The 17317-nt window shown below is 39.3% G+C and overlaps 1 long non-coding RNA gene and 1 pseudogene across 1 annotated transcript in view; one reads left to right on the top strand and one right to left on the bottom strand.

The window, feature by feature from the left end:
• Positions 1–7569, bottom strand: part of LOC125614076 — a 28848-nt gene extending 21279 nt beyond the window's left edge. The window contains exon 1 of the long non-coding RNA XR_007344714.1: positions 7318–7569. This is a non-coding gene — a long non-coding RNA (uncharacterized LOC125614076). The remainder of the gene's footprint in view (positions 1–7317) is intronic.
• Positions 7570–8755: 1186 nt separating this feature from the next.
• Positions 8756–17317, top strand: part of LOC107161125 — a 16359-nt pseudogene continuing 7797 nt past the window's right edge.

Raw genomic sequence — 17317 nt, 5'->3', positions numbered from 1 at the left:
GGAAAGGGAGAGAAAAGGGAAATTGCATGGTAATGGAGGGAGATCCTCATTGTTATACAAAATTACATATAAGAGGTTGTGAGGGGAATGGGAAAATAAACAAGGAGAGAAACGAATTACAGTAGATGGGGTAGAGAGAGAAGATGAGAGGGGAGGGGAGGGGAGATAGTAGAGGATAGGAAAGGTAGCAGAATACAGCAGTTACTAATAGGGCATTATGTAAAAATGTAGATTTGTAACCGACGTGATTCTGCAATTTGTATTTGGGGTAAAATTGGGAGTTCAAAACCCACCTGAATCAAATGTATGAAATATGATATGTCAAGAGCTTTGTAATGTTTTGAACAACCAATAAAAAAATAATTAATATTGGGATAAGGGAGAGAGGGGTTCCTTGTGAAAGAAGATGGGCGAGGGATGCTTTAGTCTTGTGGTGGAAACCAATAATTACTGCACCTGCTCATAGGGGTATAGCCATTCCTAAGTTCATTGACAGCTGGGTTGGTTGGTATAAAGGAGTGAGAGAGTAGACCTAGTAGATTTGTAGAGCCCATGAATGTAATCAGTGAAATTAGTATTAGGGATCAGGTTGATCATTTTGGGTTATGTATTGCCATTATTTGTTTTAGTACAAGTTGAATTAATCACTGTTGGAATGATACTAGGTTGTTGTTGATAAGTTGTTTGGGTGAGGGAAAGAGGATGTTGGGGAACATAATAATAAAGATAACAATAAGAAGTCATATTATTGTAGGGATAATGAAAGTGGCAAGTAAATTTTCGTTCATCTTTCTTCTCATACAGTTTTGTGTTCAGTTAATCTAATGTCTTTTGGGGAAGGGTTAGACGGGTACAGATGGTTTGAAATTTTAAGTTGAAATATAAAAAATCAGGCTAGGATCATTGATAAAATTGTAACAAATCATGTTGATGTGTCTAATTGGGGCATCTCATTATGAGGAGATTTTGGCTCCTAATCTTCAACTTAAAAGACTGATGCTGCTGTAGCTTCATAATGAATTTATAACATTGGTGAGGATCAATTTTCAAAGTGTTTTAATGGGACCAGATCAAGGACGATTAGCATAAAGCTACAGATTTCAGAACATTGCACATAGTAAAGCCCCAGCCATGTTGATGTTAAGGTAGCCTGATTAAGTCAACCTGGAATTGCATCCATTTTTAAGCCAAGGGATGGGACCACTCAGGAGTGGAGCATGTCTTCAGATGAAATTAGTATTCGCACAGGTACCTCTATTGGACGTACTACTCAGTTATCTACTTCCAGAAATCGAGGATCTCCTGGGGCCAGATCCGAGGTTGGAATCATATAGGAGTCAAAACTAAGATCTTCGTAGTCTGTATATTCATAACTTCAATATCACTGATGGCCTATAGTTTTTACCATTAGAGATGGGTCGTTAATTTTGTCTATTATGTATAGAATACAGAGTGAGGGAAGGGCAATTAAGATGAGAATAATAGCAGGAAGAATAGTTCAGATAGTTTCTACTTCTTGGGCGTCTATGGTACTTGTATGGGTTAGTTTTGTAGTTAATATCAATGAGATAATGTAGAGGACAAGAGAGCTAATTAAGAACACAATTATAAGAGTGTGGTCATGGAAGTGTAGGAGCTCTTCTATAATAGGTGATGTGGCATCTTGAAATCCTAATTCAAGGGAGTATGCCATAGAGATGTAAAGGAGTTTAACCTATAAGTTAACTTTTACAAAGTTATGTAATTATTTTACTAATATCTCATGAAGAAAGTCATAACGGTTATGGAGCTGGCTTGAAACTAGTTTTAGGAAATTCAATTCTTCCCTTTCTTGGTCCAGGCTTTAATAAAAGTTGGTTCTTCAAATGTGTGATAAGGTGGAGGGCACCCGTGTAGTCATTCTAAGTTATTGGGTGTTAACTCTATGGTAAGAACTTCTTGTTTTGATGTGAATGCCTCTCAAATTATAAAAATTATAATTATGATAGCCATGAGGGAAATAAATGAGCCCATCAAAGATATAGTGTTTCATGCCGTGTATGCATCTGGGTAGTGGGAGTATCGACATGGTATTCCTGATAATCCCAAGAAGTGTGAGGGGAGAAAGTTAAATTTACCCCTACAAACATTACAGTAAAGTAGATTTTAGCTCATATATTATTTAGCATATACCAGAAAAAAGGGGAAATCAGTGAACAAACCCTCCTATGATGGCAAATATGGCTCATATAGATATGACATAGTGAAAGTGGGCTACAACATAATATGTAACATGTAAGACAATATCTAATGAAGAGTTAGCCAGAATGATTCCTGTTAGCAGGAATCTGCTAACCTCCAATGGTGAATAAGAAAATGAAGCCGAGGGCTCATTGTATTGCTGGTGACCATTTAATATTACCTCCATGTAAGGTTGCCTAGTCAATTGAAAACTTTACCCCTCTTGGAATAGCAATAATTAAAGTTTCAGATTTGAAGTAAGCTCGGGTATCATCGACATCTATCCCAACAGTGAACATGTGGTGCACTCATACAATGAATCCGAGAAAACCAATAGATATTATAGCTCATACTATTCCTATATAACCGAATGGTTCCTTTTACCTGACTATATTTTACAATATGGGAGATAATACCAAACCCTGGTAGAATAAGAATATAGATCTCAGGGTGCCCAAAAACTCAGAATAATTGTTGATAGAGAATAGGATCTCCACCTCCCACAGGGTCAAAGAATATAGTATTTAGATTTCGATCTGTTAGAAGTATTGTAATCCCTGCTGCAAAGACTGGAAGAGATAAAAGAAGTAATACTGCTGTGATTAGTATGGATCATATGAACAGAGGTGTTTGATATTGGAATATAGCAGTGGGTTTTATGTTAATAATTGTAGTAATAAAATTAATCGCTCCTAGAATTGATGATAATCCTGCTAAGTGAAGGGAGAAGATGGTTAATCCTACTAAGGCTCCCGCATGGGCAAGATTTCCAGCTAGTGTGGGATATACTGTTTAACCTGTTCCCGCACCTGCTTCAACTATAGAAGGAGCAAGCAAGAGGAGGAAGGATGTGGGAAGGAGCCAGAAGCTCATGTTATTTATATGGGGAAATGGCATATCAGGGGCTCCGATTATAAGGGGTACTAATCAGTTCCCAAATCCATCAATCATAATTGCCTGACTATAAAGAAAATTATAACAAATGCGTGTATAGTTATGATAAACATTATAGATCTGATCATCGCCTAACAGGGCTCCGGGTTGGCCTAATTCAGCCCAAATTAATAGACTAAGTGCTGTTCCTTCTATTCCAGCTCAAGTGCCAAATAGGAGGTAAAGTGTTCCGATATCTTTGTGATTAGTTGAGAAGAATCAACGGTTGATGAACATAGGTAGATGGTAAAATGGCCGAGTAAGTATTAGAATATAAATCTAAAGACAGAGGTTGAGCCCTCTTTTTACCAAGCCCAGAGGTGAATAATCACATTGAATTGCAAATTCAAAGGAGCAGCTTTGAATCAACTCTGCCAGGGCTTCTATGGCCTTTTTACTTACCACAGGAGAAGTAGATTGAAGCCAGTTGAAGTAGGAATTTAGCTGTTAACTGAAGTTTTATGGGTTTAAATCCCATTAATTTAGATGGAAAGGGCTTAGCTTAATTAATTTATTTGCATTCAATTGATGTAGGGTAGAGTCTTGCAGTCCTTAACTCAGGAATTATGTGTTGGACACTTACTTAGGGCTTCGAAAGCTCTTGGTCTGGGTTAACCTAAATTCCTAGCTCAGAGATGATAGGAGAGGTGTGAGTGGTAGGGAGAGGGTAGAGATAATAATAAAGTTTGGTAGAAGGGGAGTTAGTTTTGTATTTTTAAATTGTCACTTTATTTTAGTGTTGTTAAAGGTTGGAAATAGGGTTAGGGATGTAGAATAAATAAGTCATGTGTAGAAATATAAATTTAGGAGGGCTAGTATTGCTATTATTATAGAGAAGATAATATTCTTGTTTGAAATTAGTTCCTTAATAATAATTCATTTGGGGGCAAATCTGGTTAGAGGAAGTAATCCTCCTAGTGATATTAGTATGATTAGAATTGATGGGGTTAGTAGGAAGAATTTATTTCATAAATTTGATAAGGAGAGGGTAGAAATTTTTTGTTGTATTGGAGAAGTATAAATATATTAATGGTAAGTGTAATATAAATGATTAAATTAAATATTGTCAAAGTTGGATTATATGTAATAATTGCTATTATTCATCCTATATGCGTGATTGATGAATATGCTAAGATTTTTCGTAGTTGAGTTTGGTTGAGTCCTCCTCAGCCTCCTAACACAATAGACAGAATTCCCATAAGTAATATAAGGGTGGAGTTTATGGAAGATGAAATTTGATATGCATGGAGATTGGGGCAATTTTTGGTCATGTTAGTAGGATTAGTCCTGATTTAAGTGCAATTCCTTGAGTGACCTCTGGTACTCAAAAGTGAAATGGGGCAGATCTCATTTTTATTGAGTGTGCTATTGTGAATATAAATGATGAGATTTGATTGCATGAATTGGATAGGGTGCATTGGCCTAAGTTTTTAAAATTAAAAATTGTGCCTATTATTAAGATTATTGATGCAGTGGCTTGAATTAGGAAATATTTGCATGCAGCTTCTGTGGATTGGGGATACCTTTTATCTATTAGGATGGGAATAATTGCCAGCATACTTCTTTCTAAGCCTACTCAAATAAGTAGTCAGTGGGAGCTGAATAGTGTAATTATTGTTCCAGAAAATAAGGTGAGGTAGATTGTGGAGGAGTTTAGGGGATTAATTAATACCGGAAGGATATAAACCAACATTTTCAGGGAATGGGCCCGATAGCTTATTTAGCTGACCTTACTTTTTAGGACACAATGTAAAGGTAGCATGAAGAATTTTGAATTCTTAGGATTAGGTTCAAGTCGTATGATTCTAAAAATAAGAGGATTTAAACCTCTATTATTTACTCAATCAAAACAACTCTTTTATCAAATGTATTTCTTAGATTAGGGGTGGTACACATGCAGTGATAATGGGAAGGGAGATATGTCATATGCATAGGACCAGAGTGAGGGGTAGGAAGCTTTTTCATAAAAGATGCATAATTTGATCATAGTAAAATCGTGGATAGGATGCTCAAATTCATAGAAGTTAAAATGATGGTTTTTAGGGTGAAACTGAGTGTAAAACTTTCAGGAAGGGAAGGGTTGAGTAATTCCCCTATAAAGAAGGTTGCTGTTAGGGCATTTATTATAATAATATTTGTGTATTCAGCTATAAAAAATAAGGTGAAAGGGCATATTCGACATTGAAGCCTGATACAAGTTCTGATTCTCCTTCTATTAAGTCAAACGGAGTTCGGTTGGTCTCTGCTAGTGTTGAGATGAATCACATTATTGCTAGGGGTCATGTCGGTAGTAGTAGTCATGTGAACTGTTGAGTAGTAATAAGGATAGATAGAGTAAAGGAGCCATTTATTAGCAATACAGAGAGGAGAATAATGGCTAGTGTTACTTCATATGAGATTGTTTGTGCTATGACTCATAATGCTCCGATTAGAGTGTATTTAGAGTTGGAGGCTCAGCCTGACCACAGGATTGCATATACAGCTAGGATTGAGGTAGTGAGAATAAATAGTATGCCTATATTTATGTCGATCAGGGGTTGGGGTATGGGTAGGGGGATTCATATGGTAAATGCCAGGGTTAGGGCTAGGGTAGGGGCAACAATAAATAATATAATTGATGATGTCAAAGGTTTTATAGGCTCTTTAATGAATAGTTTTATTGCATCGGCAAATGGTTGGAGTAAGCTGGTGGGCCCGACGACATTGGGGCCTTTACAGAGTTGTATGTAGCCTAGTATTTTTTGTTCAATAAGGGTTAGGAAAGCTATGGCTACTAGGATTGGGATAATTAGGAGGAGGAGGTTTACTAGAAACATTAATGTTAAGAAGAGGAACTGAACCTCTGATATAAAGTTTTAAGTCTTATGCAATGACGGGGCTCTGTCATCTTAAAAGCCCTGTTCTAGGGCAGGGTATTTATAATAGTTTACTAGATTTAGATTATTTAATCTATTTATCTAAGGCATAAGTGTTTAATTGGCCTCATTTCTCTTGTCCTTTCGTACTGGGAGAAATACAGTAATAGATAGAAACAGACCTGGATTTCTCGGGTCTGAACTCAGATCACATAGGATTTTAATAATTGAACAAGGGAACCATTAATAGCGGTTACACTATTTGGATGTCCTGATCCAACATCAAGGTCGTAAACCCTAAACTGTCGATATGAACTCTTGAGTAGGATAGCACTGTTATCCCTAGGGTAACTTGTTCTATTGATCAATAGTTTGGGTCAACTGATGAGTCGTAATTTGGACATGTTATATCTAGATGATTATCATTTGGAGGCTTATTTGTACTCCAAGGTCACCCCAACCAAAATTTTTAGTCTGTTAACAATAATTTTGACCCTGTAGGTGAAGTTAAGGCTGTTAGACCATTAAATTTAAGCTCCATAGGGTCTTCTCATCTTATTAGAATATTCCTGCCTCTTCACGGGAAGATCAATTTCACTGATTAAAAGTAAGAGACAGTTAAACCCTCGTCAAGCCATTCATACTAGAACCTATTTAAAGAACAAGTGATTATGCTACCTCTGTATGGGTTAAACATGTGTCACTGGGCAGGCAGTTCCTCTAATACTGATTATGCTAGAGGTGATGTTTTTGGTAAACAGGCGGGGTTAATGTTTGCCGAGTTCCTTTTACTTTTTTAAATCTTTCCCTTAAGTGCATACCAGTGTTGGTTTAACAATGTTATTAATAATGGTTTTATGATTTATTTAATATTATGAATTTGTTAATTACATCAGTAAATTATTCGGTCTGATATAAACTTATGCAGGGAGAACAATCTTCTTGTTACTAATTTTAACATAATTTCTTCTATAAGAAAAATAGATTAGTCCAGTGTTGGTTTAGGAGGTTATTGAGAGTTAGGTATTAAGTTTTGATGATTAGGTTAAGTTTGAGTGTTTTTTTCAATTGAAGACTGCTTTTAGGCCAACTATGGAAATTAGCAAATTTACTCTCTAATTAAGGTTTTTCCTTGATTCTAAAGAGCTGTCCCTGTTTAGATTAACATTTAAAATTACATTTGGCTTGCTTGTGCTTCAGGTAAATTTAAAGTAGATCTAAAATTCTAATCTGGACAACCAACTATCACCAGGCTGCCTAGGCTTTTCACCTCTACTTATAAGTCATTCCCCTGTTTTGCAACATAGACAGATGAGCTCTTATTAGCTGTTCATAAGTAGCTAATCTGGTTTCGGGGTGCTTGGCTTAAATTCTTCTTGTCAAGGGTTTTCTGGTTAAATCATTATGCAAAAGGTAAAAGTTTTAGTCTTTTCTTTTTTACACTATAATTTTTTTTTCATCTTTCCCTTATGGTGCTTTCTCTATAGCTCCTGGTAATAATTTCTATCTCTTCTACTTTTATTTAAGATAAATGTTTTATTTATTAAAATGAATCATATTTTAGTGGGAAGGGGTTGTGGGCTAGCATTAGTTCAAAATGTTCATAGTGGGTGAAATCTCCCGGGTGTAGGCCGGGTGCTTTAGTGAATAAGCTACATTTTGTTTATTCCAAACACACTTTCCAGTATGTCTAACTTGTTATGACTTATCTCTACTCATACAGTCTAATCAAGTGGATTATGTATCAGGTTTTGTGTAATTATATTTGAAGAGGGTGACGGGTGGTGTGTGCATACTTTATTGCCCAATTCAGCTAAGCTCTCTATTCTTAACTTACTACTAAATCCAACTTGGGCTTTTAAGTTTCATAAAAGCTGTCCGGAAGATTTGTTGTAAGACATAGAAAATGTAGCCCATTACTTTCCACCTTATAGGCTACACCTTGACCTAACATATTAATGTAAAATTATCTTGCCTACTATAAGAACTTGTTAGGTTTTGCTGAAGATGGCAGTATATAGGCTGATAAAAGCTAAAGGTGGTGAGGTATGTCAGGGTTTATCGATTATAGAACAGGCTCCTCTGGAGGGATGTAAAGCACTGCCAAGTCCTTTGAGTTTTAGGCCATTGCTAGTAGTACTCTGGTGAACATTCTTGTTTCTTGAATGTTTATGTTTAGGGCTAAGCATAGTGGGGTATCTAATCCCAGTTTGGATCTTAGCTATTGTGAATTACGAGAAAGCATGTTTGGTGATAACCTTGAACTCTATGCTATAGTCCATCCATTTGATCACCAAATCACCATTTCATCCTTTATTTTTTGCAAACAAATAATATGCTCATTCCCTCACCAAGTAAGATAACCTAAATCCCACCCAGCCACTGCATTAAATTCAAAATACAGGATTCCCAGGTAATGCTCAGGATTCTCCATCTGGTTGTGATATCTCTCCATATTATCCTGTGGCCCAATAATTTTCAACAAGAGGTGGTTTTTGTGGAATGTCTGGAAATGTTTTGACTGACACAATTGAAGGAGTGAGGTGGATACTATTGGCAACTAGTGTGCAGAGGCCAGGAAGGCTGCTGAACATTATAAAATACACAGGACAGCCCCACAAAAAGAACTTTCCAGTCCAATATATCAGTAGTGCTGAGGGTGAGAAACTCTACTGCATCCCATGAACTGATATCTTTTCCAAAATGCACCCAGTATGTCACAATGCAGCAAATTTACTGCAGTCAACATGTCCAGGTAGGAAATCAGGGGAAAGAAGACACTGGCCTATGCAAAGATGAAATTCTGCTAGGAGGCACCGTGATGGACCTGAACGGGAAGTTCCTCCACTAGATCCTGGTACCACTCTCAGTGGGGAACACCCTTGTACTTGGTCCTCTGTGGTCACTGGCTCTGCCTTCTGGAAGTTCTTCCTCTAAGCCTGCATTTGAAATGGGTATTGAGAAGCATGACTTCTGTAGAGAGAGTACAGCTTTTAAAATAAGCTCTTAAGTGATTTTCTTAGCAGTACAATTTCTCAAACAGTGAAAAGACTTCTGATCCATTTGCTTCCCTATCAGTTCCATAAGCCAGTAAACATGAAAGTTTCCTAGAGATAATTCTCGATCCTATTTCTTTGCTTCTTCATTCCTATGCCTCTTTTCCTCTGAATTTGAGGGACTACTTGGAGACCTCCAATGTGAGGCCACGCCCTAAATCTAATTTTTGCTGCATGACTGAAATTTTATTCACCTTTTTTGCTCAAACACCTTTTCAGATTTATTTCCTATTCTTTGAAGTATACAACAGTCAGTTTTTTCAACCCCTCAAGGCTCCAAAGTTCTGAACTCTCTATATTCTGTTTTACATCATGTTTGGAAACCTTTTAATTATTCTAGGAGCTCATCTTATTTTTCCAATATCTTGTTAAATACAGCCAGTGAATATAGCCTACCAGCATTTCATTTTCCAACCTCTTCCAGAGCTATGGGATTTAGAGGCATCTTATTGTCCTTTCAATTTACTGCAGGCAATTCTTACCAAATGTCTTGTACTATGGTTTCAGAATCCAAAATTTGTACTGAAACTGAATCCATATGGGACAGTAAGCGAAAGAACCTTTAGGAGGTGTTTAGAGCTCTTCCCCCATGAATGGATTACCTCATTTGTGTGATTGATAGATTAACACATTAATAGGATAAAGGATTGAGATTGGGTTTGCTACAAAAGGCAGTTCTCATGGTCCCTGTCTCCTGCCTTGTGATGCCTTGCACCACTTTGGGACTCTGCCAGCAAGAAGGCCATCACCAGATGCAGCCCTTTGACCTTGAAGCAGAACTATAAGCCAAAATAAACCACTCTTCATTGTAACCCATCCAAATTGTGGTGTTATGTTTTTAATAGGAGAAAAGATACCAAGACATTTTGCCATGGATTTCCATTTTCCAGTCTCTGGTAAGTTTTCTTGCTGTCTACTGCCTGACAAGTTTGAGATTTTTAAAATAGCATCCTGCTTCTGTAACAATTTTTGTATGAAGACAATGCTAGTTGTTGTGGCAAATATACCTCAAAGGGTCACAAAAAAATTTTGTTTCTTGCTCACTTAACAATTCAGCATAAGCATTTCCTGGCCAAAGGCGATTGGGTGAGGGGATTAACTCTTTGATTCATAATCACCTAGGGATCCAGGCTAGTAGAGGCTCTGTCATCCAATATGTGATATCTAATGTTTCCCTTGATGGCAAAAATCTGACCAGAAGATGCCAGAAATGAAGAGGATCATGTAAGGGCAGTCTCTATGGACCAGGCCTCAATTGGTATCATCACTTCTGTTCACAATGCACATTCATTTAAATGAGATTTAAATAAAAGAGGAGTGTGCATCTTCTAGGAAGTGTTCTTGAAAGGAGGGAGCATACTTTTCTTCCTACCATCTTCTTGCTGATTGAAACTGAGAAATGGTGGCTGGTGCAAAAGCAGCTATCATCAACCATCTGGTCAAAACCACACATTAAAGATGGTGGTATAACAGTGCATGAGTTCCTGAGGGTCAAGGAGCTCCCATGGCAGAGCTCCAGGCTGTTTACCCCCTGTCTTTAAGGAAACAATGAGCTCCTGTTATATTTAAGCCACTGCAGTTTTAAGTTTTATTTGCAGTTGAATCTAACTTAACTTACAAGGTATTCTCTAATTGTTTGGTATGGCTATTTTCTCTTCTGCCCACCTCCACTCCTTTGTATTGATGACTTCTGCTATTTCCTTCTCATAGTCTAGAGTACTTTCATAACTCTCAAATCTTTAGTAAGGAGTAGTTTTAGCACTTATTTTACATCTCTATTATTTCACCTGAGAGATAAAAACTTAGGATTGGTCCATAAACTCAGATTATTTCAAGAAATATTTTTTGACATCCACTAATGTCACATCCCAGACTGGATACAAAACATACAAAGATAATTAGTGAAACCAACCCTGCCTTTGAAGAACTTGCATTATGGGTACATTACTGGTACCCTTTCCAACTTCCACTCCACCCTCCTGTTTGAAGAAGTTGAAAAGCTAAAAAATGACATTTCTCAGAATCCCTTCCCACTTGAGTTCTAGGTACAAATAAGGTCTGCCAAAGAGATATACTTAGAAAAAAATGTACAAGTAAATGAAGGTTACCTTCCTGCATTTGCAGGTTACTTGTGAGGAGTGATGACATGTATGTGACATTCATGCTCCCCTTGTGGTCTTCATGGTGTGAGAGTCAGTGCTGACAGCAGCAATAGCAGTGTCTGATCCTAGGTACATTCTTGTCAGAATAAACGAGGCTTATTAGTAACAAATGATTCGGGGGGGGGGTTGTGGCTCAGTGGTAGAGCACTCCTCTAGCACTTGCAAGGCCCTGGGTTCAATTCTCAGCACAACATAAAAATAAATAAATAATTAATTAATTAAATTAATTAATTAATTAAAGGTACTGTGTTTAATTACAATTAAAAATTCAAAATAAATTTAAAAAAATGATTCCCCAAATCTCAGTGGCCTAATGCAGTAAAAGTTTCTTTCTCACACCAAAATGTTTACTGCAGATGTGGAGAGTTGCTCTCCATGTTCTTAGAATCTAGGATGCTTCAACTTTGTACCTACTATGTTACCCCAGAGTCTCTTCCATGACTTTTGTGGCAGGGAAGAGACAGTCTAGAGAATGCTCACAAGCTTGTGATGGTGTCATTCTGGAAGTGACACATTACTTCCTCTCAGATATAATTGGCTAGAATTAGTCACATGGTCCTATCTACATGTGGACCTAGAAATGTAAGCTTCCATATTTGGAAGTAAAGGAGTCACACAAAAGGAAGCAAGAATGTGAAGAGAGAGCCTACAGAATGGGGGGGAAATCTTTGCTACCTGCACCTCAGGTAGAGCAGTAGTCTCCAGGATATGTAAAGAACTCAAAAAACTTAACACCAGCTGGGATGTGGTGCTGCATGCCTATAACCCCAGCAGCTTGGGAGGCTGAGACAGGAGAATTGTGAGTTCAAAGCCAGCCTCAGCAACTGTGAGGCACTTAGCAACTCAGTGAGACCCTGTCTCTAAATNAAAAAAAAAAAAAAACAAAAAACTTAACACCAAAAACCAAATAAATAACCCAATCAATAAATGGGCAAAGAAATTGAATGTACACATCACAGAAGAAACACAATTGGTTAATAAATATATGAAAAAATGTTCAACATCTTTAGCAATTAGAGAAATGCAAATTAAAACTACACTGAGATTTCATCTCACTCCAGTCAGAATGCCAATTATCAAGAATACAAATAACAGTAATGTGGTGAAAATGTGGGGGAAAAGGTACACTCATACATTGCTGATGGGACTGCAAATTGGTGCAAGTACTAAGGAAAGCAATAAGGGATTCCTCAGAAAACTTGGAATGAAACCACCATTTGACCCAGTTATCCCACTCCATGGCACATTCCCAAGAGTCTTAAAATCTGTGGACTATAGTGACAACAGCCACATCAATGTTTATAACAGCTCAATTCACACTAGCTAAACTGTGGAACCAAACTATGTGCCTTTTAAAAGATGAATGGATAAAGCAAATGTGATATACATAATAATGGACTATTACTCAGCCATAAAGAAGAATGAAGTTATGGCATTTGTCAGTAAATGCATGGAACTGTAAACAATCATGCTAAGTGAAACAAGTCAATCCCCCCAAATCAAAGGCCAAGTGTTCTGATATGAAGATGCTAACACACAATAAGGAGGGGGGTGAAGGGAAAAAAAAAAAGAGAAGTTCATTGGATTAGACAAAGGGGAATGAAAGGAAGGGAGGGACAATGAGAATAGGAAAGACAGTAGAATGAATCGGATATCACTTTCCTATGTTCATATATGAATATACAACCAGTGTAACACCACATCATATACAACCACAAGAATGGGAAGTTATACTCCATGCATGTACGATATGTCAAAATACACTCTACAGTCATGTATAACTAAAAAGAACAAATAAAAATTTTTAAAAAGGAAGTGAAATAGGACCAGACTAGTAATGTTCATCTTAACTGATGTAACTTTGGACACACTGGTCTGGGGATTTCTACTCCTCCATCCCTTCCAAGGACCTCAGAAGCACTAAAATGCCAGATGAAATTCCTGTGTGTTTTGAAATATCTAGAGTGGTTGTGGATTCCTACAGTAAATGCTGGATGAATCAGGTGTGTGCTGGTAGCTTTATATCATTTTAATATTACCTGTCCTTATCATCTCTGCCTCCTAAGGCTGTCCTGTATGAACTGCATATTCCAGGCTCCTTTACCTTCTGGCTTTGGTTGGGGCAGATCATGGGAAACTCCAGCAGGAGATGAGAAAACAGGAGTTGAGACAGATCAGATATTTATCTCTGCCTCCTTTCAACTCCCCACAAAACTGTGAGTTTTTGATCCTGCCCCCAAATCTGTAGGGTCCTTTTGTGATAGTAGGAGCAAATGTGACTCCATTTTGTTTTATGACTTCATCCTGTAAAACAACCATGCCAAGTAAAAGAGTCATGACTGGGGCAAGATGTTCTTTTCCTTTTGTTATAGAAACCTTTAAGAACATGGAACTACCTAATGGGGCATTGTTTCTGTAACTAGGGTAACTGGGCTCTGTTTCTGTAACTGGGGTGACTGGGCTAACTGTGATTGGTTAGGCTTCCCTCCGCTTGACCGCACTGTCTCGCTTGTGTAACCTGGCTTGCTTGCATTGGCTAGACCCCCTGAATATCCCTTTTGCAGTTTTCAGGCTTATAAGGAGTGCTCTTGCAATTGTTCAGGGCTGATCAGGGGAACAGCTTTATGTTCTGGTCAGCCGCCACCGGTGTGCTTCAATAAAGGCTTGATTCGATTATACGTGAGTGGTCTGGAAGTCAGTTTATGAAACCCTGGGACAAAGCTTTAACTATAACACTTTCATTAAACTTCCCCCATCTAAACGTTTTGAGTATGATGTCCGTTTTGACCCTGACCCATAGTAGGTGTTTAATAAGCAAAGTTTTTCAACTATATGTCTAAAAAAGAATAACAGACCATCTCTCATCTTCCAGTTTTACTACAGCTGGAGGTCTTTCTAAGATGCCCTTCTTCTGCCTTAAAACATCAGTGGCTCCCATCTCTACCCATCGCCACAGCCCCACTGTAAACTGCAGCCAGACAGAAGTAATTTCAGTTCCCTCTGAAATGTGTTCTCTTCCTCTGAGCCTCTGCACATGCAGAGTAGGCTGGAAACTGCTCCCCACCCCGACTCTCATCAAAAAGTCACTTACCTTCAGAAGCTTCCCTGAGATGGTAGAATACTCTCCCTCTGCATTCTTTATGTACCATTATACAGAGAGAGTATTCACTGTTACTTTGTTCTAGGACTGCCTACTTACCTGTGTCCTCCAAGACTGTAAGATCTTGAACAAGGAATGAGTCCTAGGACAGGAAATGAGTCTTTCCCTCTCTCTGTGTGTCTCTGTCTCCCTTTCTGTCTCTCATTGATCTGTTGCTTTTCTGTTTTCTTCCATTCATTTGTAAGCCCCTGCGTGTCTTATTCATTTGTATCTAGATCCCAGCATAATAGCCTGGCACACAGTAGGTCTTAGTAACTACAAATGTTGAATGGTTAAAACTCTCTCTTGGCTTCCAGATCATCTCTCTTTCTTGATTTCCCTCTTTCTCCAGCTCTTTGTTCTTGAAAGCCTTCACAATCGACTCCTCCTCTGTCTACCCATTAATTATTCTTCAGAGCAACTCATTCTTATCTGCCTTTTGAACTTCGGCCATCAGTAAATACCACAATCCCCAAAAGCATATTTTCAATCTTAACCTTTCACATGAGCTAAGGCTGGCCCTCTCTCCCTGCAAGCAGTTCAGATAAAGTCTCATTATTTCTCCATTCCCAACCTGTCCTCCTCCTGCTTCCAGTACTCACTCCACCCAGTTGTCCAAGTGACAAACTTCAAAGTCCCCCAACTCTTCCCACTTTCCCCCTCTGTCCTGCTGGGCAACAAGTTTTACCCATTCTCACATTTGACACTCTGTTTCTGGGTCTTTATTTTTCCTATTTCTTTTACCAAGAACACTCCCCCCCCTCCCACTTTATCTCAAATATTTGCATTATTTGAAATTCAGAAAACTGGTCAATTTCAATTCATTGCTTCTTCCTCCAACTTCTACCTAAATGAATTCTATGTTTGTCTGCTTGTGGGATTTGTTTGTTTGTTTGTTTTTGCAATTCAGGGGTTTGAACCCAGGACCTTGCACACATGCTAGTTAAGCACTCTACCACTGAGCTATAGATCCCCCACACTTGTTAAAATTTTGAGGCAGGGTTTTGGTTTCCCAGGCTGGGCTGCCACTTGTGATCCTCCTGCCTCAGCCTCAGAGCCACTGGGCTTGATGGGTAGCTGAGCTGAGTAGACTCCTGGGCACCTGGCTTGATGCCATGTCTTTTAATGTTGGATCTAAACAGGTCTGCATCAGTAGAGGGTAAAATTCTTAGTTTTTTTTTTTTTTTTAATCATTGGGACTAGCCTGTGATTGACATTTTATGCAATTAAAACATTTTATATGAATGAATGAATAAATCAATTAACTGGGAAAGAGAATCTTTTCAATTACACCCTTTCAGAGGTTACTGCAAGAGAGTCCTTGAGATTAAAGGATGAAAGTCTCAGTTGAAAAACCTGAACTTTATGTAACCAAGTGAACATAAACTTTAACAAGATATTGCATGTGCTTATACACGACAGGTAATTGCTATGCAAGTAGCAAGATTTTTTTTTTTTTAAGCTTACCCTGCAGAATTTGATTTTAAGCATTTTCAGTTCCGAGTATGGGCAAATTTTAAAAGGGAAGGTGTGATTTTAACTCCTTCTATGCTCTTTTTTACCCTGGGTGGCAGGCATTAGATAAAAGGAAAAAAAAAAAAAAAAAAAGGCTGTATCAGTTCATGGCTGGGCACTTGGTAGGCCCTCAACACATTTTAATCCCTTTCCCTTTTCCTCTTCTTTATTTCATATTTGAAGGTTCGCGAATATTTAGTATTTAAAAGAAGTTTTAGTTTTTGGATTTCAATTTGACTAAAACAACGTTATATTCTGACAGTCCCTATTAACTCTGAAACCCAAGGGAAAGAAATCGCTGGAAGGGGAGGGGGAGAAAAGAGGCGGTGCAAAAACTGAAAACAAAGGAGCCCAGGAAGCTGTAGAAGGAAGCTTTTTTGGCTGCATTTGTCTTTTCTTAAGCCCAGAGAGGCGTGAAGCGCTAACTGCCATTGAGGTTTAGTTTCCCCAGGGAGCCCCCTGCCCGCCAAGAATCTCCCTGCCCTCCCCGTGCCTACCGCTTCCTCCCGGCAGTGCGCTGCAGATCGCGGCCGCTGGGGGCGCCCCGGCCCCAGTCGCTGAAGCTGAGACAGCCACCATACTCCGAGCTTTTCCTCTCACAGCTCTCAGAAGGGTGGCGACAGCCGCGAGGTGCGCACCTAAGGGCGCCCTTCCCTGGGCCAGTTGCAGCACAACCGCTCGTGGAGGTCTGCCGAGGTTGGTGCCGCAACCAAGCTCCGGCCTGGGCTTCCTCGAGAGAGGGCGGAGGCAATCCCGCCACAGCCCGCCCGCGGCGCCCCCGGCCTCGCCCGTGCGTTCAGCTCGCGACCCCAGCCCTGGATCTGGGAGGATCCGGGTCTTAGTAGAGCTAAGGGGGCGGCGCTCGCCTGTGCAGCCAGCTCGCTGGCGCCTGGCTCTCACAATGTTAAAGAAGTTTAAGTTTAAGGTGGACTTCCAGCTCAAGGAGCCCTCTTCTATACCCTACGTCAATGGGGTCCTCTTCTGCAAGATGGGGCTGCTGGACGGCAGCAGCTTCACCCCAGAGTCCTCCAGGTAAGGCGCCCTCAGGGCCTTCTGCTCCTCCTGAGCTGCCACGCCCCCTGCGCAGCCTTGGCTGGTTCATGGACAGCATCCCTTCCCTTGGCCCCTTCTTCCAGCCTGGCAGCCAGCCTTCTGAGCTCGCTGTCCTCCAGGGACTGGTCTGAAACCAATCAGGAATGTATGGATCAGCACAAAGTGCTTCCCAAATGGGTTTATCTAGGCTGGCCTTGGCTTCTGCCTTCCTGGCTCCAAATGGTTCCTGGTGACAGCTCTTTCCTCCCAATTCTCTAGGAATGGGAGAGATCGCCAAAGGGAGAGAGAGGATGCTTCTTGTTTTCCTTAAGAAGCATCAAGTGCTTCTTACAAAGTGGAATTGGAGCTGTTGTTAAAAAAAAAAAAAAAAAAAAAAAAAAAAAA

This window comes from Marmota marmota, unplaced genomic scaffold, assembly GCF_001458135.2.
Source record: "Marmota marmota marmota unplaced genomic scaffold, marMar, whole genome shotgun sequence".
NCBI lineage: Eukaryota > Metazoa > Chordata > Mammalia > Rodentia > Sciuridae > Marmota > Marmota marmota.
Note: the sequence above shows the minus strand (reverse complement) of the source record. Positions and strands in the feature narration are given on the sequence as shown.